The 27,760-nt window shown below is 43.1% G+C and overlaps 1 protein-coding gene across 1 annotated transcript in view; it reads left to right on the forward strand.

The window, feature by feature from the left end:
* Positions 1-27,760, forward strand: part of TC2N (tandem C2 domains, nuclear) — an 86,002-nt gene continuing 58,242 nt past the window's right edge. Inside the window, exon 1 of the mRNA XM_032179855.2 lies at positions 1-271. The gene's annotated coding sequence lies outside the window, so the exon portion shown is untranslated. The remainder of the gene's footprint in view (positions 272-27,760) is intronic.

A 27,760-nucleotide genomic window follows, 5' to 3' on the forward strand; every position in this document is an offset into this window, starting at 1 on the left:
AGTCTGGGTCAAGCGGTGTTAGCAATCACATCAGCAACAAATGGCTCAGGATGCTCTGGTTTCAAAGCTCAGAAAACAGAGGGTGATTCTCTTCAGACTCAGATCAGCTCTGAGGAGCAAAGGCCAGAAGGCAGCAGTGAGCCTGGGTCCCTGCTGTGTGGGGAGACTCAGGTGCTGGGAAGAAGTGTGGAATCAGAAACGCTGAAGGTTTATGTGAGCTTTGCACCGAGCACCTCCGAACCACTGCCTCTGGGCTCAACAGAACACAGGGGTAAGTTTCCATGAACTTCTCAAAAAGAAGGCTGGGAAGCTTTCTGTCTTGATGATTTGAGGACCCACTGGTTTCAGAGGTGCCACATTTGGAACCAGATCCGAGTCTCTAAGGTTTGTGTTTTATTCGTTCATGTCAAAATGTGGCTTCCTGCTTCTAAGAAAAGAAACACAGAGAGGCTCATAAAAGCAGCCTCCAAGGGCTTCTTGGACCTCAGATTGCTCTTTCAAAACATGGTCTGATGAGTTCAGTGTAAATGCATCAGAGGCATGTGGGATCCATTTACCTTAAAATACACTTGGGCCTAAAAATTAAGAGAAAAACAGTCCAGGGCAAAGTGTATACTGCAAAGTCAAGCTCCAAACATTTGGGAAACAGTTCTAGAGGCTGCTGGAACCCCAAATGCTACTTGCTTTACCTACCCCTTGGGAATCATCAAATGTTATTTTTTGTACAAGATTGGGGGTGAGCCTGCTCTCTGATCCCAGTGCTGTGCTCTGCTGTGCAGTTCCAATGGGGCAGGCTGTTTCCTGGACCCTGAGATCTCCAGGCTCCCCGTGCCTATTCCTTGTCAGCTTTGCCCCATCCAGGAGCTGGGCTGAGAGCTTGTCAAGTGACCCCTGCTTTGTACCACTCCATCAGGTCCTGAAGAATGAAGGGTACCAAGGTGGAAGGGGCGCAGGATTAAGAACAGGGACGCCTGCAAAAGCTCTCGTGTTACCACCTCATCTTCCAACTTTCATATGGGTGAAAACGTTCATTCAATTGCTTCTAATTCTGAAGTTTTGTGATTCCTTGAAATGTACTTTGGGGATGACAGCCAGCATTTCCATTTCGCTGCAATTTCAGAGTTTGGCAGTGGTTTGCCAATCATAACACTTTCTAATTGGCACAAAATCCACCTACCTGTTGCCTCTCAGGCTTGGGTAACATACTTCAAACACTATCTTAGGTAAGTCTTGGCCCTTGGGGTGTTATTTGCCCAGATGGTAAAAACATTTAAGTAGGTCTGATTATTTCATTTTCAGTGGTTTCAACGCATTTTTGTGGCCTGGGTGTTTACCGTAATATGCCCAAGTTGTTCATTCTGAGCCAACGGGGTCACCCACAGAGAGAAGACTTGACAAAGGAGCTCTTCTCTACTCTCCTCTTGCCAGATGAAATATTGTTTGTAAAAGGTCTTTGTCTTGAGAGGATCACATACTTTGGTTAAGAATCCACTTCGGTTAAGCCGGTTGCTGGATTCAGAGGCATGAACAGGACAGACAGTCCACCGATAACTTTATAATAACACCTTTTTAATAACACCTTTAATAACTTTTTAATAACTTTAAAAAGTTGTTAAAACTTTATAAAAAGTTAATTTAAAACTTTAATAACTTTTTAATAACACCTTTATCCAAGGGTTTATGCAGCATACACGACAAAACTGGAATATAATGTGGTAGGTGCAGTAGCAGGGTCAACAAAATTATTTTAGTTAGATTTTAAAAATTATTAAGACATCTATTTTATACAAGAAAAATTCTTATGAAAATTTATAGACATGTGTTTGAAATTTAGAATAAGTTGCCTCTGCTTAGAATTATTAAATATTTTGAAAGGAAACACTACTAAATGCTAGATAAACTTTTTCTTTCTTTTTGGTACAATTTGTGTTTACTTTAGATGCAATATTTTCTTATCTGAAAAAAAAAAAGTGAGCACTTAGCAAATCTCTTCATTATTTTGGAATTGGCCAATGCTCATAAACTACAAACAAATATACAGATTGTTCCTTGTGGTGATATTTTTGTTTTCAAATTTCTTAGTCCTGTTACTTAACAAATGGCTGATATCTTTGTTGGAATCCCTGAACATAGCTAAAAGATGTTTGTTTTTTTTAAAAATAATCAAGAGGCCTCAAGACAAAGGAGTGCACAGAGGCAAAATTTATCACTTTGGTAGCTTTTGCTGGGATGAAAGCCTCCAGTTAGAATGTTTGACTTACTAATGGTTCTTAATAATGAATCTTAGCCAGCAGCCATCAGAGAAATAAATCATTAAAGTGAGAAAATGAGTGTCAACACAGGAATGATCTACTGAATTGCCATTATTGGTGTTCTTTTGGAGGGGAACTGCATGTTGAAAGGCAGTGACTTTTTCAGGAATTTGGAATATTCTGGAGCAATAATGTAAAGATGAAGGCAGGGAGGCTGGGCACAGGGGCTCATGCCTGTAATTTGGGAGGCCGAAGTGGGCAGATCACTTGAGGCCAGGAGTTCAAGGCCAGCCTGGTCAACATGGTGAAACTCGTCTCTACTAAAAATACAAAAATTAGGTGGGAGTGGTGGCACACACCTATAATCCCAGCTACTCAGAGACTGAGGCAGGAGAATTGCTTGAACCCAGGAGGCAGAGGTTGCAGTGAGCTGAGATTGCACCACTGCGTTTCAGCCCAGGCGACAGAGCGAGAGTCTGTCTCGAAAAAAAAAAAAAAGATGAAGGCAGGGTAAATTGTACACACATACAAATACAGTGTCATTATGATACCTATTTATTAGGATTTGAGAAATTAATTAATATTGATTTAAGGCCACAGAGTCATTGGATCACTTGATTCTGTTTAAAAGAAGTTTTCATTTGGATAGGATTGTTTTGGTTTCAACCTGTTCCTGTTTTCTAAGTCTTCCTTTCCAGCCTTCTACTCAGAATGAATTTGACATTTCAAAACTGGCTTGTATGACGATAGTTACTATGCTTTAAAATAGGGTAGGTGCTTTGGGATCTTTGGAGTTTTAATGTACGAACCATTCCTAATTTATCCCTAAAGCGAGTATGGATTGTTTTATTTGTGAATGTTCTACATCCCCTGATCTGAAAACTTACCAAAAAAGCCAACATTGAGATGAAGCAGGGACCCCTTTTAGGGGCCTCCTTTCCCCCACTCCCCAACAAGCATGGAAATAAAGCGAAATCTTGAGTTCCTGCAAGGGAAATTCCAGGCACCCAGCTAGCTCGGAGAAGTAAGGAGCAACTTGGTAAGCAAGAAGGTAATAGTAGCTTAAAACAATAGCCAGGGAAGTTAGAGTTGCGAGATGTTTGGTTCCCTACAGAAACTAAAGGTAACATCTTAACATATATCCCTGAGTTGTTTTTCAGAAACCCAGACCCCCACCAAATGGATCCCCTGGCATGCAGACCTCAGATAAAGGAGAACTGAGGACTGAATTCTGACCTCTGTTCTTTATTCTGTTTTTTTTTTCTTTCTGTCAGGATCTGGCTGTGTTGCCCAGGTTGGAGTGTAGTGGTGTAATCATAGCTTACTGCAGCCTCGACCCCCTGTTCTGCGATCCTCCCATCTCAGCCTTTCGAGTAGCTGGGACTACAGCCATGTGCCACCATGTCAGGCTTTTTTTTTTTTTAGAGATGGAGTCTGGGGTCTCGCTTTTTTGCCCAGGCTGACCTTGAGCTCCTGACGTCAAGTGATCCTTTCACCTTGGCCTCCTAAAGTGCTAGGATTACAGCTGTGATCCACCATGCCCGGCCTCCATTCTTTGTTCTAAACTTTTTCCTGAAGGGCCTGGAGGAAGTCATACCCACGGGCCAGACCCCACATTCTTTTCTGCTGAACCCAAGTCTTTTGACAAAGATTCCCTTCTTTAACCAATTCCAAATCAAAAAATATTTGAATCTACCTATGCCCTCGTAAGCCCCCCACTTCAAGCTATCTCACCTTTTCAGGCCAAACCAGTATATAACCTCCATGTATCGATTTACAATTTTGCTTGTAACTTCCACTTTCCTGAAGTTTACCCCTGCCTTTAGAAACCCTTGCTTGTAAGCCATAGGGGAGGTCAGGTCTTAGGCGTGAGCTGCCCAATTCTCCTTGCTTGGTGTCTTGCAAATCAATCCCCTTCCTTCTCCCACTATAAAACTTTGGTGTGAAGGTTTGGCCTTACTGCGCTGGGCAAGCCAACTCCAGTTTGGTGTGGTAATATCATTGAAACCAAGCTATGATATTTGTAGATACCTTAGATCTTTATGGTGATGCTGTAACCTCGTAGTTTTGTTTTGTCTTATTTTGTTTTGTTCTAGTTCCACATTTAAAAAGATCTCATGGAGTTTCCTGCCCCAAGGCTGGCATTTCCACACAGCCAGTCTTTCCACACCAGTCTTTCTAAGAAGCAGCCCTATGGACCAGTAACAGCTACATTTTTGTTGAGCAAAGGCACTATTAAAATCATCATCTACATCTTTCAGTAAAACCATAGTTAGTCAGGGAGATCCTTTCAACTCAGAAGTCATACAGAGAGGTAGAGTCCTTTGGAAGGACTCTGGCTTTTTTTGTTGTTGTTGTTCTGTTGGAACTTTGGAATGTGTTATCTTGTTAGGGCCTTCAATGCGATTAAAGAAAAGAATCTAGGACATCATTTTTCACCATAAAAGCTGGGACTTTTCATCAGTAGGTGGTGAAGAGTTCCCAGGTGTACTCCAAGAAGTTTTGGAACAATAAGGCACACCAAAAAGAAGCAGGCTGCCTCATTTGGAGTGACTGCAGGGATGGGGCAGGCCGCAGGGAGGAGAGGAAGTGGCTCCTTCCAGCAAATGCTGAGCCAAGGTGCCCTGTGCTCCTCACACTTGATCTGCAGCAGCAGGAGGCTTCCATCCTAGGAAAATGCCTCAAGGCTGCTCTTGATCTTAATTTTCACCAGATTTCCCTCAGCCCCACTCCGCTCCTTTGCTGGTTCAACAAAGACCAACAAACCTGTTGACGGCTGAGGTGAAAACCAAGAGGAAGGCAGATATGGGGCTGGTTCTCTTTCTCTTCCTCTTCCTCCCCGGCTCAAACTCTGAATCCATGCTTCACTTCTTTTTCTTTTTTTTCTTTTTTCTTTTTTTTTTTGAGACAGAGTCTTACTCTGTCACCCAGGCTGGAGTGCAGTGGTGTGATCTCAGCTCACTGCAGCCTCTATCTCCTGGGCTTAAGCAATCCTACCATCTCAGCATCCCAAGTAGCTGGGACCGCAGGTGCCTGCCACCATGCCTGGCTGATTTTTTTGTATTTTTGTTAGAGATGGGGTTTTGCCATGTTGCCCAGGCTGGTCTCAATCTCCTGAGCTCAAGTGATCTGCCTGCCTCAGCATCCCAAATTGCTGGGATTACAGGCGTGAGCCACCATGCCCAGCCTATAATTTAAATTAAGACCAATTGATTAAATTAGTTAAAATTACAAAATTGAGTTGCTGAGTCAGATGCAAGGCATATGTATACACACACACACATATATATACATATATGCATATATGCATATATACATATACATGTATACATATGCATATATACACACATATATATATATACATATATATATATATATTTTCCAATGACATGGTTTCACTCTGTCACCCAGGCTGCAGTGCAATGGCAGGATATTGGCTCACTGCAACTTCCACCTTCCAGGCTCAAGCGATCCTTCTGCCTCCGCTTCCCAAGTAGCTGGGATTACAGATACCCGCCATTAGGCCTGGCTAGTAAAAATAGGATTTCACCATGTTGGTCAGTCTGGTCTCGAACTCCTGACCTCAAGTGATCCACCCACCTTGGCCTCCCAAAGTGCTGGGATTACAGGCATCAACCATCATGTCCAGCTCCTGTTTACTTCTGCATAAGAGCTGGTGACCCCTTTACTTCCCTCCACTTCCTCCTTTTGTTTCTTCCCCTGCCTCTCTTCTCTCTCTTCTTTCTCTGCACTGGCCCACCTTCCCCTCCGTCTGTTCTCCATCCCAAAGTTGGAAGGCAGTAGTCAGGGTTAGGTCCTGTCCAATGAAAGCAAAGCTGGGTCCAAGGGACAAAGCACAAAGCTTTTTATGCATTATTACTTCTTCTCCCTTAAATTCCTCTTTTCTTCTCTCCTTAGCACACAGAAGCAGTCTCTAGAACAACTCTTCCTGAGCAAAGCCATAGCTTTTTGTTGTTGTTGTTACTTGCCCTCTTCCTGTTCCTGCTTTAAAAAAGAAACTATCTGTATCAACTTATGTGAACATGGTACAATTTTTTACTGTGGTCCCTGGCCAAACAGCTGTTACTCCCAGTTCAATGCATGGCTGTGTTCTTTGGGTGAAGGTATTGTGAAGATGGCCAGCAGTGTGTATCAAAGCACAGAGTCTGGTGCTAGAGACCAAGCTCTGGGGTCCTTGTGTGAAGTGACACTGGGTGCAGATAAGGTGACCCCCTGCAGTGAGAAGCTCCAAATATCCCAGTATCCCGAGATGGCTCCAGATACTGGGATATCTGGATCTCTTTCACTAATCACTAGGATGTTTTCATCTTCCTTTGGCTGTTTTCTGCTTTTGTTTTGGCTGGGCTGGGCTTCCCTCTTGTTGTTTGGGCTATTAAAGGATTAGAAACTACGCTGGAGAGTAGAAGGGATGTGGAATGGGATGGCCACAGTTAATTGGGAACATGTGTAGAGGACCCACTCTTTGATCTGCATAACCACGCTTATGAAAGCAGTTTCTTCATCCACTCAGAGGGGGTCAGTCCATCACTTCCTGAGTGAGTGACAAAGCTCCTATCCCTGGTGACTAGGGCAACCACACACAACAGATGAGGAAAGAAATTCTAAGATAAACAAAAATGACTCATAGCATAATATGAAAACTGAAACGTGCATTAACCAAGCTATCTCTGCATCCTGAAGCAGCAGAGTCATTTGCTAATTAACTCATTAGGCAAATAAATGTTCTCAGTTGGAGGTTAGCATTCATTTACCCCAAAGTATACTGCATTTAATTAAATGTACAAGAAACATTCTCCTGGCCAGAGGAGTTATGGTGATGTGACAGGAAGATCCTTGACTGAAAGTCTAGACATCTTTGGTTCTTTGTCCGATTCTCTCTGCTGTGTGACCTAGGGCAAGTCATCTGGGTTCTCTGAGCCTCAGATCCTTCTTTTGTAACCTGCAGAAGATGTTGATGTCAACCCTGAATCCTGTATTTACTCAACTTCTCAACAAATATTCTTGGCTGGCAGTGATGGCTCGTGCCTGTAATCTCAGCACTTTGGGAGGCTGAGGCAGGTAATTGCTTGAGGCCAGGGGTTTGAGAGCAGCCTAGGAAATATAGTGAAACCCCATCTTTACCAAAAAAAAAGAAGAAGAAGAAGAAGAAAGAAAGAATCAGCCAAGCATAGTAGTTCATGCCTGTGGTCCCAGCTACTCAAGAGGTTGAAGTGGGAGGATTGCTTAAGCCCAGGAAGTTGAGGCTGCAGTGAGCCATGATGGCACCGATGCGTTCCAGCCTGGGCAACAGAGCAATACCCTATCTCAAAAAACAAACAAACAACAACAACAACAACAAAAACCCAAATATTCTTCAAGCTTCTACTCTGTTCTCGGCACTGAGCTGGTTAAAATATCCCTGCATGAACAATTTTTTGCTGTGGTCCCTGGCCAAACAGCTGTTACTCCCAATTCAATGCATAGCTCTGTTCTTTATGCCAAACTTGGAAAAGTGGGCTGGGTACCACTCTGGTTCTTTATAGGAATTTTGTTGTGGTTCAGGCGACTATACATCATAGTGCTAATCTGTTGCCAATAGTGGAAGGAATACTGAGATTGGAGTTGAATAGACCTGGATTTGGGTCTCAACCCTGCCACTTACTAGTTTGTGACCTGGACTAATTTACTGAGGTTCTTTGAGCTTCACTTTTCTCATCTGTTAAATGGGGATAATAATACCTCCTCCAGTTGTTTGGAGAAATAAGATGGTGTGTGTGGAGGTGCTTGGCGTTTTCCTTCCCTATTGTCTGAGCAAGCAGCAGGTGCCCCTACATCTTTCTTCACGTTCCAAATACCCAAGCCATTCACCCAAGCCACGACTCAGTTTATAGACAGTTCCTGGGACTTGGGAGACTAAAGTTGCCCCACTTCGGCATTCCCTCACTGCTTTCCTCTCATTGCATTTCAGAGAGATTTGAAATCAGACCCATTTCCTGGCCACTTTCTACAAACTGGGAATGGAGTTTCTAGCAACATTTTCCCTCTGGAAATACACTATGGATGTACCAGGGAGGTAATTTTAATTATATTTTGTTGAGAATGCTTCCAGAAAAGTATAGAATATAGTCCACGACAACTGAAAGGATCAAGAAATTCTGTCATGAGGGCCAACTGCCTTTACAACGAGGACTCTGAGGTCGGAGTGGGGGATTGACTAGCTCCACGGAACGCTAGGAGTGAGTGGCAGATTGGCAGATGGGTCTCTTCCTTGATCTACCTCTTGGTCTAGCGCTCTTTCTCATAAACCACAGGATCTTTCCAATCCTAAGCTGTTGTAACTACTTGTATCTCAAGTGATCTGAAAACAGCTGGCTTAATCCACACGGCTCTCCTTGCCTTTTAGTGTTGAAGGATATTTCCTAATTTAGACCACTTCTGTGACCTTTCAAGGTAAGGTCAACTCTGGTGGCACCAGGGACAGCAAAAACCACCAAGAAGCCAGGGTATATGGCCACTCAAATGAGAGTTTAGATAGAATAAGCATCACTGGAAAAGGATGGAGAGGATCCAGAGGCCTTGGTGGAAGATGGACTGCTGCCTCTTCAGTCTAAAGGCCTGTGGTGCAGAGAGGGCTCCCATATGGCACTCTGAGTTTTGACATTAATTAGGGTCATGAACAAACAGCCACAGTATAGACAGCTCTGGGGACAGGGGAGGAAATTATTAGTGATACCACATGAGGCCTCCCAGGCACAGCTCTCCCTCCTCTCTATCTTCCTTTTTTCTTCCCTAAACTTATCTTTTTTTTTTTTTTTTTTTTTTTTGAGACAAGATCTCACTTTGTCACCCAGGCTGGAGTGCAATGGCATGATCTCAGCTCACAGCAACTACTTCTGCTTCCCGGGTTCAAGCGATTCTTGTGCCTTGGCCTCCTGAGTAGCTGGGACTACAGGTGTGCACCACCACGCCCAGCTAATTTCTGTGTTTTTTAGTAAAGACAGGGTTTCACCATGTTGGCCAGGCTGGTCTCAAACTCCTGACCTCAAGTGATCCGCCCGCCTTGGCCTCCCGAAATGCTGGGATTATAGGTGTGAGCCAGCATGCCCTGCCCCTAAACGTATCTTGAATACCTTTTATATGGCAGATTCTGTGTTAGAGCCTTAACCCTGACCCCAAAGAGCTGGTGCTTCTTTCTTTCCTTGTCTCTCTTCAAAAACTCATCTGTCTTTCATGCTCATCTCTCCACCTTTTGTCCTTCCTTCTGCTTCATCTTTTTTTTCTCCTTTCTCATATGTCTTTGTTTTGTTTGTAACCTAGAAGTCAGCTGTGGTTTCCTGGCCTTTGAGATCTAGATGATATTGCTTTGAACTTACTCCGTGCCCTGTGGAATTCCAAAGTCTTCCCACACTTCTAAAAACTCCCATAGGAAGTGGAGGGAGCTTTTATTTTCATGGTCACTTCTGACTCCAACCTCGGCACTTCCCTTGGATTCGTTTGGTTCACAGGCCATTTTTACCACTGCCACAACTCCCCTCGCCCCACACCATCCAATCGTCCCTTGCCAGTTGGCCCTGACATGAGATTCTACCTGTTACTTGATTTCCATAAAAACAAAAATAAACAACACTGTAGTGAGTCGAATAGTGTCCTCCTGAAAATATACGTCCACGTGGAACATCAGAACGTCACCTCATTTGGAAACAGGATCTTTGCACATGTAATTAGTCAAGTTAAGATGAGGTCATGCTGGAATAGGGTGAGCTCTAAATCCAATGACTGATGTCCTTACAAGAGAACACATAAAGATACACAGAGAAGAGGGCGGCCACGCAAAGACGGAAGCAGAGTTGGAGTTTTGAGGCTATAAGCCGAGGAACTTCAAGGATTTACATGACCAACAGAAGCTAGGAAGAGGCAGGGCAGGATTCTCCCCTAGAGCCTCCAGAGGGAGCATGGCCCTGCTGACTCCTTCATTTTGCACTTCTGGCCTCCAGAACTGTAAGAGAATAAACGTCTGTTGTTTTAAGCCACTTAGTTTGTGGTACATTGTACAGCAGCCCTAGAAATTAATACATTCCATTTGCATTTGGGTGTGTAGGATTTGGGAGTGGAGGGTGGGACAGAAGTGAACCTGCTTTTCAGCTCTCCATCCGTGCCGTTCCACTGGTTCCCACTTCAACCACCCATCCTTCCTTTCCCCTGCTCAACTTGTTTCTTCATCTCCTCTTTCTACATAGTCCCCAAACTCCAAATTCATCCTACTCTATTATGCAGAACTTGAGCTCCCAAACTCAGCTCCCAGCCCACTGTTCAGGTCAGAACCCCTCCAGATCCTCAGCTGCACAAAAATACATTGCAAAGAATAGCAGCCTCCTCTCAGAAGGGAGAGGTGAGTTTAAAAAGCTATCCCTGTCCCTCTTTGGGGAGGACTGGCTCCTCCTCTATTTCCTGTCCTTCAGTCTAGCAGAGGCAATGGGGTGGGCTGAGCCACGCTTTGCTCTCCCCTACTCCTCAGAATGTTCAGGGTATGGATTGTGGAAGTCGAGAGGGACCTGTCCGTCTGTCAGTTAGTCTAGACTGGTAAGACTGTCCCCTGTGTCTGGATGCTCCCCTGGGTGCTTCAAGGAGATACTAAAGGAATACAAGAGGTTGTCCCTCCCTAGAGGAACACTCCAAAGACAACCCTTAGTCTTTCTTCTTTAAAAAGCTTTGTTCAGTTTGTTTGGTCTTTTGCATCTTCAAATAGGAATCTCTTATGTTTGACCTCCTCCTCCTCCTCCTCCTCCTCCACCTCCTTCTCCTCCTCCTCCACCTCCTCTATCTCCTCCTCCTCCTTCCCCTCCCCCTCCTCCTCCTCCTCATCTTATGTGTAGAGCTTTTAAAAGTCCTGTCACTTATTATTTTATTTTATTTCTTATCCTCATACATTTCTAAGACACATGGGTAAGTATTTTTCCTTCCAGTTTCTATAGGAAATAAGAAAAATCAAGCCCAGGGTAAAGTAAGTTGCCCAAGATTATCTGTTTAAGCCACAGAACTTGCCCTAAACTCTAGGCCAGTGCCGTTCCTGCAAACCCTATGGCTTTCTTAGAGAGGTCAGAAGCCGTGCCTTTAGCCTGGAAAAACCTGTTTAACTTAGATCAGCCATCTCCTGTTAGAGCTAGAGCTGAAGTTTGTTCCACTTCAAAACCATGCTTTATTTTAAGAGCAGACTTCTAACCTAATTTTAAATTTAAGTTTCTAAATCAGTTTTTAAAACTCTGTATTTTGACTCTGGATTCAGGAAATATTCTTACTAGGTTACACGAATATTTTGAAACTCAGTACTTACTTATTTTTTTTAATTCAATAAAAGTTTGCACAAACAATGCATCCCACAGGAGAAGCTTATGCCAGATCCCAGATGTTTAACACGTTTGCTTCAGATATTAAGAGTTCATGGCCTCTTGTGCTTGTTAAACCAAAAAATGTAAGCCCATAGAAATGATTTTTAATAACTAGGAGTGCTGCAAGGTCAGGCTGAATTCTGGGCAACCGCAGCACTTCAATAACTTTTTTGATTACCGATTTTGTGTGTGTGTGTGTGTGTGTGTGTGTGTGTAGTTTTTGTTTTTTGTTTTTTTTTAAAAAAAAAAAAACAATCCAAGCAGAAAATTCAGTGAAGGGCAGCATGAACTCTTACTTTTGACTCAATTTCACTTCAATTGAGACATGCAGAAATGTTCAAAAAGTTCCTTTTCTAATTCTGACATCAACTATCTAGTTTGTAATCACTTACCTGGGTCTGCCATGCAATGGACCAACCATCTACTATTGAGTCTTGGGGTTCAGAATGCCATTATCACAGTGAACATCTACTGGGGACTGACTGTGCCAATTATTATGCTGTGCATATGTTATATCATTTAACCCTCATACCTGGCACCTTCACTCCTACACCCTGAGTCCCAGTCACCTTCCTCTCTCACCTTGATTATAGGCAGAATCAGTTACCTGGTCCCTCTGCCTTCGCCTCTGCCCCTGTCCCACTCTATTCTCAACCCAGCAGTCGGAGTGATCTGTACTAAGGTGAAATCAGTTCATGTCATTTCTCAACTCCAAACTCTCCAATGGCTTCTCAGCCTATTTAGAGTAGCAGCAAATGTTTAATAACAGCCATGCCATCTCCTTTACTCTACCCCATGTTCTGTTTTTGTTGTTGTTGTTGTTTGTTTGTTTTTTAGATGGAGTCTCTCTCTGTTGCCCAGGCTGGAGTGCAGTGGTGGGATCTCAGCTCACTGCAAGCTCCGCCTCCTGGGTTCATGCCATTCTCCTGCCTCAGCCTCCTGAGTAGTTGGGATTACAGGCGCCCGCCACCACGCCTGGCTAATTTTTTGTATTTTTAGTAGAGACGGGATTTCACCGTGTTAGTCAGGATTATCTCGATCTCCTGACCTCATGATCTGCCCCCTCTGCCTCCCAAAGTGCTGGGATTACAGGCGTGAGCCACTACGCCCAGCCAACTCTACCCCATGTTCTTCTGCCCTCTCTTCCCACCCTCCTCTCTCTCTTTCTCTTGCTCCAGTGGCTCTGGCCCTCTCACTGTTCCTCAAACATGTCATGCAAATTTCTTGACATGGTATGGTTCACTGGTCAAGCTAAGATTAAAGCACACACATTATATTACATCTATTAAAGTAGGAAAGTGGGAGATCATTTGTTTTAAACAACCAGTTAGTGATCTATTGGTGGGGGTAACAAAATTCAAAAATTCTTGATAATCTATTCTTTCACAACAATCTTTGCTTTAGGAAATGTGATCAAAGACAGGTTTCCCAATTGAAAAAGTTAAGGCTAGTGAGGCAGAGCATTTTTTTTTTTTTAGACAGAGTTTCACTGTTGTTGCCCAGGCTAGAGTGAAATGGCATGATCTCTGCTCACCAGAACCTCCATCTCCTGGGTTCAAGCAATTCTCCTACCTCAGCCTCCGAAGTAGCTGGGACTACGGGCATGCACCACCACGCCCGGCTAAGTTTTTTTGTAATTTTAGTAGAGACGGGGTTTCTTCATGTTGTTCAGGCTGGTCTCGAACTCCCGACCTCAGGTGATCTGCCCGCCTCAGCCTCCCAAAGTGCTGGGATTACAGGCGTGAGCCACTATTGCTGGGAGACTGTCTGTTTTCACTTACTGTACAATGTTAAGGATTGTGAAATTTACATTATGGGAATCTAGTACCTGTGATTAACTTATTGAACCATTGAATGAGCAATGGTACATGAAAACTAAGGCTATCTTGAAGAGTTAGAAAATGAATCATTTTGGGAAATGTACTTCAGATAATTCAGAAAATACTTTTTGAAGCACTAAACCTTTAAATAACTTTAGTCATTTTGATGGATGCTAAAAATAAAGTGTGGACCACTTTTTATCTTGGTAGCTAGACTCTACCACATACAGAGTTTTACTTCATGATGATCCAGGATAAACATTGTGGAGGTCTGTTTGCCCATATGCTGAATGGCACCAGGCTAGTGTGCTTCTTGGATCTGCATGTCTTCTTTGAATAATTTTACATAAGCATTTGGGAAAAGAAAAAGAAGTTATAAATAAGCAATTTTCAGCCTGAGAATTTTGTGGGATCCTCAGCCATTGTGATGCTTCAAAGGTAAGGTTATGTGCTAATTATAAGTGAAAGAGCCTTAGGCGATTTTTAAAACTTCCTTCTTCATTCTGATGCTACGGCAACAGCATCAAACAGCTCTAGAGCACTGGCCACTTACAGAACTTGGGACCAGACACACCTTAACACACTATTTAGACCAAATAGAGGGAGAACAACCAAAGAAAGGTTGGAGAGGTACTGTCCACAAATTCCACTCACCTTACAGCTTGTTTATAGGAAGCTCTGTTCATGACACTGAAATTGTCATTCAGCCCAAGACCAATGTAAGTTGCCAATGTTAATATTTATACACACCCTGTATTATTGTAAAGTGGTCTTCATTATATAATTCGCATTTAAATAGTCCTCTAGAACGGTGGTCCCCAATCTTTTTGCAGCAGGACCAGTTTCGTGGAAGACAATTTTTCCATGGACTAGGGGTGAGGGGATGGTTTTGGGATGATTCAAGCACATTACATTTATTGTGCACTTTATTTCTGTTATTGTTACATTATAATATATAATGAAATAATTATACATCTCACCATAATGTAGAATCAGTGGGAGCCCTGAGCTTGTTTTCCTGCAACTAGATGGTCCCACCTGAGAGTAATGAGATACGGTGATAGATCATCAGGCATTAGATACTTTTTTCTTCCAAGATGGAGTCTCGCTCTGTCACCCAGGCTGGAGTGCAGTGGTGCAATATCGGCTCACTGCAGCCTCTGCCTCCCGAATTCAAGCAATTCTCCTGCCTCAGACTCCTCCTGAGTAGCTGGAATTACAGGCACCCACCACCATGCCTGGCTAATTTTTGTATTTTTAGTAGAGAAGGGGTTTCACAGTGTTGGCCAGGCTGGTCTCGAACTCCTGACCTCATGATCTGCCCGCCTTGGCCTCCCAAAGTGGTGGGATTACAGGCGTGAGCCACTGTGCCTGGGCAGGCATTAGATTCTCATAAGGAGCATGAAACCTAGATCCCTCACATGCACAGTTCACAGTAAGTTTGTGCTCCTATGAGAATCTAATGCTGCCACTGATCTCACAGGAGGCGGAGCTCAGGTGGTAATATGAGTGATGGGGAGAGGCTGTAAATACAGATGAAGCTTCACTCGCTCACCTGCTGTTCAATTCCTGTTGTGTGGCCTGGTTCCTAATAGGCCACAGGCTGGTACCGGTCCGTGGCCTGGGGTTTGGGGAACCCTGCTTTATAGTGTATAAAATGCTTTTGTGTTTTTTCTTTCATTCACCAAATATTTGTTCAATATGTACTATACTGTCCTAGGCTTTAAGGTAGACATTAGAAATGCAAAAATGAATATGGCCCCATCCCTCCCCATTTTCTTATTTTAATTATCATCATGACTCTGAGAGGTTGCTAGGGCAACAATTATAATTATCCCTTTTGTCTTTAGAAAAGAGATTGAGGCTCAGGGAGGCTCTTGCAATGTCACCATGTTTTAAAAGTATTAATGCCAGAACTTCAACTCGGGTTTTCTGCCTCTAAATCCCATTTTTTAAACCCAATCTTTTTTTTTTTTTTTTTTTTTGAGACGGAGTTTCACTCTTGTTGCCCAGGCTGGCATGCAATGGCGCGATCTGGGCTCACTGCAACCTCCACCTCCCAGGTTCAAGTGATTCTCCTGCCTCAGCCTCCCGAGTAGCTGGGATTACAGTCGCGTGCCACCACGCCCAGTTAATTTTTTGTACTTTTAGTAGAGACAGGGTTTCACCATGTTGGCCAGGCTGGTCTCAAACTCCTGACCTCAGGTGATCCACCCACCTTGGCCTCCCAAAGTGCTGGGATTACAGGCATGAGCCACTGTGCCTGGCCTCTAAACCCCATCTTTAATGCCATAAACAAATACTCAGAGGCAAGCAATTAAAGAAAATAAAAATTTATGCAAATCACAGTCGAATAAAAATGCTAAAGACTCAGTTCCAAAGAATCTTAGAGGGACACAGTTTTCTCAGTACTCATATTAAATCTCTTGTGTTTAAGTGACAAGAACTAAGCATGTATTAACTTAGGCAAAATATATTATTTATGGGCTTATACCTGGTGTGGTTTGTGTACTAGTACTAGGGGAAAAGTAGAGGTGAATTCAACCAAGAATGCAACCAAGAAATCTAATGCCTTTGGAATCCTTCACCATCTCTTATCTTTACTTCTCTCAGCACATCAACTTCATTGTCTTTTATTATGGATTGACCTGTTCTACCTGGGAAACATGGCCACCAAAGTGTCTTGTGTCACTACAAAGAAGACTGACTGTTTTTCTAGTTATAGTTTTAAAACAAATTCTAGGGAAGGATTTTGATTGACTGCCTTGGGTTAGATACCATCTCATGAACCAATCAACTCTTACTGGGGAAGTGAAATAGTGGGAAATCACAGTGGCCATGCAACTTTGGAAGGGAGGAAGAGTGGTCCTCATGATGAGACTAAAAACAGATGTCGACTCTGCGTCTCCTACATTTAATTCACACAAATGTTTTTTTCATGAAATATCCTATTAAATTTCTGGAAATGAAATGTTTGCTGAACTCCATTACACTGTTGTGCTGTGTTTAAAGGGGGCAGCACAAGGTCAAAGGTAGAAACAGGAAAAAGCCATATAGTAAAACTAAGGAATCCTCATTACTTTTAGTGACAGCCTGTCCAGAAAGTGAAAAAGGAAAGCAGGATTTGCAGATGGCCCAAAGCAGTGAAAGCAAAATAGTGAATGTTGGGGAGATGATGACTATGAAGAGCTAGGCATATAGCATTGCAGCAACAAATGACACGAATTTTCAGGCATGGCTGTAGTCATCTTGGAAAAGATAGGAGGAAGAGTACAGAAACTCCTGGAGCTCAAGAGGTTATTAATCTTCTGGCCTACTCCCTTCATTTTTCATGTGAGTGGACAGATCCAGGGAGAAGTAATCTTCCCAAGGCTATCATAAAGCCTTAGCTATCTCATTGGCAAAAATGGGAAAAATAATGACACCAACCCTTACATATGTCAGAAGATTTTTCTTCAGAGAGAAATTGAAATAAAGTTACCAGAAGTCGAATAGTGCATTTTCCTCCCACTAGGCTGACACTTGCAAGGGAGCTGGAATAAATATGCAGATGGCTGATGAAGGTAAGACAGGTAACAAAAATGGGAGATGCCAGAAAAGGGGATAAAGGGAAGGTCTGCAGTCACGTGGATCTTGAAAGTAGACAATCTGTATCATGCTAGACCCTCGACTGGCTTATCCAGGATACTCCTAATCCCATGGGTTTTCTCTTAGTTATGTGCCCGGGCTGGCCACCACCTGAGGGTTTTCTCATTTACCTGTCCCTTCTTTCAGATATCTTAACTTGGTGAAGCTACTTTCCCAACAGCCATTCTATCCCATAAGCAGCAGCCATGTGGTTTGAGAAATTGGTCTCAATTTAAGGGATAGGCCTGATTAGTCAAAATGGTATCTTATCCTCTTTGCCAGTATTGGTTCAAAAATAAGCATGTGACCTAACTCTGGCCAAAGGAATAAGAGGTTTGCTGGCTTCTTGGAAAGTTACTTTCTCTTAAGAGCATTCCGGGGGAATTCATTCTATTCTCTTCACCTGAATTGAAGGAGGAGGGTCTTCCCCTGGTAGCCATTCTACAACCACAAATAGAATTTGATTTAGGATGAAACTTACACAATGCAGAACAGAGAAAAGGGAAGGAAAACACTCAATGCTAAATGGTTGAATGGCAAATAAATGACTCTGAAGGCTGATCTATCTTTGGATTTCCTCGTAGGTTAACCATATTAGTTATCTATTGTTGTGCAACAAACCTTTCCCAAACAGTGGCTCAAAACAACAGCATTTTATCGTTATTTAGTTTATGAATCTGCAATGTGGGCAGGGCTGAGTGGGAAAGGCTTATATCTGCTCCACAAGGGGTCAGGTGGGGCAGCTTAGCCAGGACCAGGGGGATCCACTTCCAAGACGGCTCCCTCACAAACTGGAAAGTCAATGCTGGCTCAGTCAGATGTGAAGGTCATGGGCCTTATTCCTTTCTACGTGGCCCTCTTCATTTGGGTCTCCACAAACTGCGTGGGCTTCCTTAGAGCATGGTAGCTGGATTCCAAGAGTAAGCACACAAAGATAACTATGTAGAAACTGCATCACGTTTTATGACCTAGCATTGGCCATCATAAAGCATCACTTCCACTGTACTTTGCTGGTTGACCAGTCACTATGGTTAGCCTAGATGCAGTTCAGAGGACACAGGTTCCAGCTTTTGTTGAAAGGAGTTTCAAAGAATTGCGGACGATTTAAACCATTGCAGAAACGAAAACATTTCCTTTTCTTTTTTTTTTTTGAGATGGAGTCTTGCTCTGTCGCCTAGGCTGGAGTGCAGTGGCGTGATCTCGGCTCACTGCAACCTCCGCCTCCCGGGTTCAAGCAATTCTCCTGCCTCAGCCTCCCGAGTAGCTGGGATTACAGGCGCCCACCACCACACCTGGCTAATTTTTGTATTTTTTAGTAGAGTGGTGTTTCACCATGTTGGCCAGGCTGGTCTTGAACCCCTGACCTCAGGTGATCTGCCTGCCTCGGCCTCCCAAAGAGTTGGGATTATAGGTGTGAGCCACCGCACCTGGCCTCCTTGTTTTATGACCATTTGAATTGGGTTTTCTGTTATTTATTTGGGGCTGAAAGCATCCTTTTTAGTGGGTTTTCTGTTTATTTGGGGCTGAAAACATCCTTGTTGATACAGTTAGTGTCACCTCAGCCATGGGCAGCAGAATGTCCTTAACTAACAGCCCTCAGTCACAATGCCAATTGTAACAAAGTTACCGGTAATTTGTTACCAGTAATTTAATACAAAGGTTTTGCAATTATTTATTTTTTGTTCTTTTCAAATCACAGCAGAATCAAGCTTACCACAATAATAGTAGAAGAGTCATTTATTTAAATTCAAATAGAATTCTCTGAATGGGAGTAAAGGGATGGAATCAAAGCAAGGACGCTCCACAGGTCATGTGACAGCTTTACTCCAGGTTGAGAGTTGTTGGGCTGGATGCCTCTTTTGGTAAGAGAGTTGGAAACAACTTTGGTGTTTCATTGCTCTGGCTCAAATTCTTTTTCTTCTCCACATAAGCTCCTGTGAAGCCAGTGCAGCTGAAGACTTGTCACCAGGCATTTGATAGTCTCTCTCTAGTTTTGATGATCTTTCGGTGGACAAGGGAAGAGATTAAAAAAAAAAAATTCTTCTTGATCTTCTGTCTTGGTCCTCTCCATGATGAACTCTACCTAAATACAACAAATCATTTTTTAGTGTCCACTGTGTTTTTAGCACTCTGATAAGGCCATTGCAGATAGAACCCCAATAAGATGTTACTGTAAGAATCTAGAAAATAAATAGAGGGCAGTTGGAGAGCAATGGGAGGCTACTTAAAATTCAATCCTAATGCAGGTGTGACAGTCTTATGAAAGAAAGGACAGAAAAAGCTGAGCATCTATCTGCTGGATTTCAGGGTACTTCCCTGCCCAGAGGTGCAGCAGCAGATCCCTTGACCCTCTCCTCCCCAGCTACCTCTGAAGTGGACCAGGGCAAACATCTGATCAATGGGTGCCCAACCATAGACTAGCCAGCAATTTGTACCTTGTGTGTGGCCCGACTGGAAAATATGAGCTGAGCCAATCAGATTCCTCTCCCAGAAAACTGGGAAGGGAGAAGCCCTTACTTCTCAGGTGGTGGGTCCTGAGCCCAAAGGCTGGATAGATATACCATTGAGGAAGTAATTAGAGACTCAGGTGTAGACTGCAGCTTTGAGAGACTGGTGACTCAAATAAGCTGATTGGGATGTGCAGGTGTGCAAAAAGGAGCAGTCTTCAGGAAATGCGAGGCTGAGGGGTGTCTGGGCTACCTTAGGTCCTGCACTTTCTGATGCCTGCTTGTTCAGTTCTCTGAATATGTTCCCATATATGTTCCCTTACCCAAAGTAAGGGTAGGAATAGAATACCATTCCCTGCCTTTTACTTGAGCTAATTGGAGAGGTTTTCTGTTACTTGTAACCATCAGAATTCTGTCCAGAACAAGTCAAGGACCCACAGAAGAGATGACAATTCCAATGGGCTTTGAGTAAGGAAACAACCCTAAGTCTAGGCTTTACAATTTACCAACTAAATCTGTGACTTAACAAAAGGAGCTTGAGCTTTAGAGTCACACATAGCTTTGGGTTCAAATCCAATCTGTACCATTACTTCTTTGTGATCTTGGAAAAGTTACTTATCTGTAATGCCTAGATAATGCCTACTAATTCTTAAATGGTTGTTGCAAGAATTAAACTAGACGTATAAACATATTTATTTATTTATTTATTTATTTATTTAGAGATGGAGTTTCACTCACTCTGCTGCCCAAGCTGGAGTGCACTGGCACCATCTCTGCTTACTGCAACCTCCACCTCCTGGGTTCAAGTGATTCTCCTGCTTCAGCCTCCCGAGTACCTGGGATTACAGGTGTGTGCCACGTCACCCAGCTAATTTTTGTGGAGACGGGGTTTCACCATGTTGGCCAGGCTGGTCTCAAACTCCTGACTTCAAGTGATCCACCCCCTTCTCAGCCTCCCGAAGTGCTGGGATTACAGGCGTGAGCCACCGCACCCAGCCAATGTATAAACACTTACTTATATGGACCATTAACACAGTGTTTGGTACGTAATAGGTCCATGAAGAATGACAGCTATTATCATCCCCAAGTATGTTGATGTACTATTTGGATGGGAGAAAGGAAGTAATCTTCGACCCTGGTCCCTCCCAGTAACATAAGATGGCTTTTTTTTTCTTTTCTTTTTTTTTTTTTTTTGAGACAGAGTCTCGCTCTGTCACCCAGGCTGGAGTGCAGTGGTGCAATATCGGCTCACTGCAACCTCTGCCTCCTGGGTTCAAGCGATTCTCCTGCCTCACCCTCCTGAGTAGCTGAGACTAAGGCATGTGCCACCACGCCCGGCTAATTTTTATATTTTTAGTAGAGATGGGGTTTCACCATGTCCGCCAGGATGGTCTTGATCTCTTGACCTCATGATCTGCCCGCCTCGGCCTCCCACAGTGCTGAGATGACAGGCGTGAGCCACCACATTGGGCCCATAAGATGGTTTTGATGGACACATTTTTATATTTCCCAACATTTTAAGAGTGGCTTTATATATTGGGGTGTGTGAGTCTGTGGGCATGTGAACATGCGTGTTTGTTTGGCAAGGGTGTTTGGCTCTTCCTCCCCCGTTTCCTATTGAAGTTGTACTCACTATGTTATTGTTATTAATCAGGCATGTAATATGAGATGAACAGGGGTGATGAGTTGGTCAGGCTGCCAAACAAGTTCATGTTTTGTAGGAAACGCCAAATTGTTTCCTGAGGGGATGTTTCTTAGGAATGGAAGGGTATGCCTCTCTGGCCCTCACAGACCCTGTCCCCTCCCTGAGGTGCTGTCAACTCGCAGGGCAATGGGATAGCTCTTTAAAAGCCACTTTATGGAGCTGCCGCCCAACTGTGCTGGAAATATATTTGCATTGTTTTTTTTTTTTTTTCTTTCTTCTGGTAAAAATGTAACCCACGTCAAGTAGGAAATGGATTACAGACCTCCCACATTTCCTCAAAAACTATCCCAACATCATTAGTCCCTTCGTAAGTTAGAAGGGTGGAGGAAGATAGTGAAAGGCTGGGAGTGGTGGAGAAAGAAGGAATGTCTGAAAAAAATAGGATTATAAAGCATTTTGAGCCCCTCCCTCCACTTCTAATTCACAGAGAGACTAACGTGTAAACTAACAAACCAGAGGTCTTAACTAAAGGCTTAAAAACCCTTGAATATTGGGTTCATCTGCCAACCACATTTATTCATGAATTATCTTTATGGATGTGGAGTGGGTTTAAAAACAGATGAAGAAAGCTTTGGCATCCTAAAACTGCCTGGGGATTTTGCTGGGCGTAGGTGTTTTCCTAAAACACTGATGAAAGCAGAAGTTACAAATGATAGGCTTCGAATGTTATTTCACACAGTGATTTTGAGTGGCATGTACAATCACTAATATTCAGAAGTAACTTTCTGAAAAGTTGTTAAATCTTTCTCATCTCTGCTATTAACAAATATTTAGATTTTATATCTAACCCAAAGGACAGAAAATTTCAAGTGAATTGTAATGAGGGTGAGAAACTGAATCCTCTAACTTACTATTGGCTAAACTGGTGCTGCCTAGTGACTTGAGAGGGGACTCCTGGGCACACTGGTCTGGAACTCTGGGGCCACGATGGGGTTAGGCATTCTCCATTCCAGAAAATCATGGTGGGAGGACATGTCAGGTAACTATTTCTGTGTAACAAATATTCACAAAATGCCAGGGTACAAAAAAAAATCATCTTTTATTTCTCATGCTTCCTGGGCAGCTGGGGATTAGCTGTTCTAAGCTGGGTTTACCTGGCATGACTCTGCTTTAGAGTGTCTTACCCACCTTGGAGCAGCTGGCTGGCCCAGGGAAGTCTTCTAGCATTGGCAGAAGTACAAGAAGGCAAGCAGAAACACATCAAGTCTCTTAAGGCCTAAGCGCAGAACTGAGCACGATTACTTCCATTTCATTGTGTTGACCAAAGCAAGTCACGTGGCTGAACCCAAAATCAACGGGTAGGGAAATATACTCCACTCCTTCAGTGGAAGGAACTTCAAAGTCGTAGCAAAGGGCATGGATACAGTGCACAGTGAAGTCCTGGGGCCAATACTGTAACATACTAAAAAGAAGGAATATGACTAGGACTGTGGCTCCAGTAAGTGGAACCACATAGCTTATCTGCAACCGTGACAGGTTAGTCCCTTCTGTGGTATTGATGGTAGCTATCATAACTCAATGCTAATGCTCAATATTCCTCCCAGCTCTCCTAATTTTCATTCCATTTCCCTGGTCAGGCAACCGTTTGGTTATCATTTAGCTTCCTGGATAGCTATTTCTTCAGGGCAGTGTTTTGGCAGTAAGATATACATTTGGGCCTTGCAACAATCCTATTTCTCATTCTGTATTAATAGACAGACATACTATTGTCTACTTCTGGTGAGCCTGACCAAACTTCCTTCTTCAAGAGAGATTTACTCAGTATGCTAAAAGAGAAAAGGAGCAAGTTTCTAAGCTCAAAAAGCTGAAAGTCAGTTCTTCTATTATGTAAATTCAGTGTGAAGGCAGTGGGCAACCAGTCACCCTCTCATGGGGAGACCACTACCAGGGCATAATTTTTACCCAAATTTCTGTAGTTCCTAAATATAAATAACTTCAGCACTTGGCCTTTAATAGTGTAGGGGAAGGAGGTCGGGCGTGGAGGCTCATGCCTGTAATCTCAGCATTTTGAGAGGCCGAGGTGGGCAGATGGCTTGAACCCAGGAGTTTGAGACCAGCCTGGGCAACATGGTGAAACCTTGTCTTTGGGCAACATGGTAAAACCCTGTCTCTACAAAAAAATACAAAAAATTAGCTGGGTGTATTGGCATGCCTATATTCCCAGCTACTCAGGAGGCTGGGATGGGAGGACCAGCTGAGCCTGGGAGGTGGAGGCTGGAGTGAGCCATGATCGTGCCACTGCACTCCAGACCCTGTCTCAAAAAAAAAAAAAAAAAAAAGGTGGAAGGGAAGGGTGGTACAATCCACATATTCTTATTGCTAGGTAGCCAAGAAGATGAATGATGGGGTTTAATCAGGGAAGCAGAACCACTAGAGTCTTACCGATAATGGGACTAATCTCTTGCAGAATTATGTGAGAAACTGGTGAAGTAAAGGTCTGAAAGTGGAATTTAAGGTTTAGAGAAAAGTCACTAGCCAGCCATCCTGAAGCCCTGTACAGGTGGACTTGTAAGGCCAGAACTTGCAATGATTCTAGGAAGCCGCACATGTCTAACTGCTGGAGTGGTACCCAGGAGGGGGGCTGTGGAAAAGTCCATACATAGCTGCCACTTCTGGAGGTCTCCCACCAAGCTCTGGAGTCATCTTGGGTCCTCTGGCCAGCAGGGACTAGAGTTGGGAAGAAGAGCTAGACATGAGGAGGAGGATGAGCCAGAACCTGCCAGAATCTCTGTGTGTGTCTGCCACCACGTGTAGTCATGAGGATCTTCAGAGGGAGTGGCTCTGCTCCACTTTCACCTTCCAAATCTTGCTTCAATTCTTCTTTTTGGCCAACCAAACTTGGAACCATATAGGGAAATAAATTTGGGGAAATGGAGTTCCAACTTAAGCAAGCTGATGTGGTTCCAGAAGAATGCAGGGTCATTTGCTTCAGGTTTGAGTCATTTCTTCCAGTCCATACAGAGGTCACAGAAGTAGGGGTTTAGATGTTTCTCTGTGAGTCTGGGAGCCTTTGTTCTTGAATCCTGAGCAGTTTCATGTGCTCTCATCCTCTTTGGACCAGCTACTCAGCCTGGGTGAGTTGATCATGTGGTCGGTGGAAAACCTTCTTTTGTTTTTGGATTCTCTCTGTTTCCTCCTTCACAGATTTCCTTTGACCCCACTGGTGCTATTGCCTCCTGCTCTAGGTGCTGAATATTTTTCATTTATGCCTCTAATACAACTGTGTCAGCCTTTTAGTGCTATGAAGTGTCATTGATTAGTGGGGTTTGGAGGAGGCAGATGGGTGTTTTGAGGAAGGGCTTTGTGGGAGGGCACTGAGAAATTAGACTCTCATGATTAGTTATCTTGGTGGAGCATCTGTGACCAGCCATTATCCCATTGTTACCTTAGTTTTGTGGATAGCAGTTATCCAGGTAAGAAGATGATGAGGGAGGGAAATAAAAAAGAAAAAAGCAACTCATCTCACTACAAATAGTTCCTAGCTTATTCAACTATGTATCCTGTGGATTAATGGGCAAATTCCTTAGTAAGATATTCAAGACCCTTTGGAGCCTAGCCTTTTTATTTCTCTCTTCTCCTGAATATATACTAGACTTTGAGTAACACTGGATCTCCTGAAGCCCACTCAGGGAAACCCTTCAAAGTGCATGAAAGAGACAGAGAAGTGCAGATAAAGATGATGAAGAAGGCATGATGGTGACTCTGTGCTTGTTTTCAGGTCAAGATGTCAGCATTCTGATAAGGTAGCCATCTGAGAGACAGAAAGCTATGTATCCATAAAGATTTTTCTTTATCTACTTGGGATAAACTTAAATTTTCTATGACCTTAATATGCTCTTTGATAAATTTTCATGTTCTATGTCTCCCATAGAATGCCTACAGCATGAGAAACATTTTTTTGGTATGTTTAATGTAATCTATATGTCATCATTCATGATGGTGCCTATCAGAGTAAGTAAACCTAGGTGTTAGAAAAAAAACCCAAATATTAGTGGTTTAACACAATAAAGTATATTTTTCACTCACATCACCATCCAATCAAAGTTAGTGGGCAGTGGGGAGAGCTTTGTTCCATGAAGCCAATCAAGGACACAGACATTTCTCCCATCTTGTCATATGGTGAGCTTTAGCAATGGTTAGCATGGTTTAGTCCAAGGTTGTCATGGAATGGAAAGAGGGAGAGAGTGGGGTGAAGGCTCACCTGTTCTTAGTTGCCTAGATGCAGAAGTGAAACTCTATTTCTGCTCAAATTCCATTGGTCAGAACTGGCCACATGACCTTACCTAGATACAAGGGGAGTGGCTAGGCAAAGCAGTTTAGCTTCATGCCCAGGGAGAGGAATTGAGGTTTGGTGAGCATCCATGACACTTTTGAAATGTCACTTTCTCTCTGAAGCAAGTGCCTAGGACTGCACCTGTTATATGGTAGGCACTCAGAAATGTTTTTTGAACAAATACATGAAATGAATGAATATGTATAGGCTTCTGCAGTTACGTTCTAAGGCAGAAAATGGGAAGGAAATAATTTTGAGAGAAGCAAAAATCTGTCTGGTACCCCCAAAGTATTCATGACCGTTTTGTAAAATTATTTCACAAGCACTCTAGGAATTTATACTCTTTGAAAGCTACGTTTTCATTTTTTAACAAACTGTTGAGTGCCTTCTATGTCAAGTGCAATGCTGTGTGCTCAGGAAATAGAGGTGGAAGTCATCATTCCTGCCCATTGGTAACTCACTTGGAATGCATCTAGAGGGAAGTGGGAAAAGAAGCCAGTAATCACAGCTATGATGTAGGCACCATGATAGAGATATAGATGGATTGTGGTGGTTATGCTGGGAAATGGCACCTAATTGAGTCAGGAATGGGTGTTGTGGGGTTTCATTGCCTAGAAGAGGTAGTATTTGGGTTGGATGAACATGAGTTTGCTAGTTGATACCTGTAAGAAAGGTAGAGGGAATGGTGTGTGCAAATTCGACAGTTTATGGAACTGCAATTCCTTCAGTAGGTCAAAAAGTTGTGATGGAAACACTGGGAGATAAGGCTGGAGAGGTAGGCTTGGGCTGAGACACAAAGCACTTCTAAACTGCATTAAATAAACAATGAATAGGGGTTTAGAGTAGGAATTATGTGGTTTGTCTCTATCAAATGAAAGAATTGATACCCACAGTAATATCTAAGCAGCCACGTTATCCATATCGACCAGTCTATTTTTCTCCTCAGATCGGCCTCAAATAATATAAAATTGCTAAATTAAAAAACAAACAAAAACCCGTTCATAGTATTTTGAGGACGATCCTTTTGTGGGAAGAGATTAGAAATAAGAGTACGAAGAAAGGTGTACAATATCCTCCATTCATGTAGCCTTGCCTCAGATAGAACAGGAAGGAGGCCCATTTCAAGGAAAACAAAGGAATTGGCTTCATGATTTTACAAGACTGTATCTGTCAATAGAGAGGATTCTTCTAGGAAAATGTTTTAAGATGGACTAGGGAAGAAAACTAGGAACAATTAGGGGAGCTCCTGCTCTTGGTACTTCTGCATCAGCGAAGAGTTTGTTAAAGTTGTTCATTTAAGGAACCAAGCATCAGCTCACTTCAATTAGTAGTTATTGAGCATTCATTCCTCCTTCATTTATTCAGCACATTTCAATGACACTTTTGTGCCCTGCACTAAGTCAGGTGCTGCAAGGAAATAAAATATAGGTAAAGTTATGGTCTTGCCCTTGAGAAGATTCAACTAACACATGAATCTAGTGATTTCTAACCAAGGATGTGCTCTCCTTAGGTATCAAGCGAAGCTGGGCACCATGGCTCATGCCTGTAATTCCAGCACTTTGGGAGGCTAAGGCGTGAGGATTGCTTGAAGCCAGGAGTTTCAGACCAGCCTGGACAGCAAAGCATGACCCTATCTCTATAAAAAAATTTAAAAATTTAGCCAGGCATGGTGGCATGTGCCTGTAGTCCCAGCACACTCGGGAAGCTGAGGTGGGAGGATGGCTGGAGCCCAGGAGTTTGAGACAGCAGTGAGCTATCATTGTGCCACTGCAATCCACCCTGGGCAACAATGAGAGCCTGTCCAAAAAAAAAAAAAAAAAAGGAACAAATGAGGGAGAGACAGAATGAATATTAGTCTAAAACGCCTTGGAGTTCAAAGTTCAGATTCAAATCTTGACTGTATGTTTGGGCAACCACTAACTGGTTGTCTGACCTTTAAATATTTTCAACTGCAAAATGAAGATAATAACAGCTACATTGCAATTTCCAGGATTAAATGAGATGACTCATGAAAGTTTTGTGTGAACAGTGCAGAACTTTGCAAACATTGGTGATACATTATTAAATGTGAATGTACTAGGACTTGAAAGCAGTGGGTTCCAAAGTGTTTGTTGAAACACTAATGCCCAAGATTGGAAATAGGCATTTCTCAAGAAAAGAGTTCTATGGTCAAACACATTTGGGAGATGCAGGATCAAAGAAAGTAAAACATGGTTCTTACGCCTGTAAAATGCTAGTATGCATTGTGAA

The sequence above is a fragment of the Hylobates moloch genome, unplaced genomic scaffold, assembly GCF_009828535.3.
Source record: "Hylobates moloch isolate HMO894 unplaced genomic scaffold, HMol_V3 SCAFFOLD_16, whole genome shotgun sequence".
NCBI classification, from domain to species: domain Eukaryota; kingdom Metazoa; phylum Chordata; class Mammalia; order Primates; family Hylobatidae; genus Hylobates; species Hylobates moloch.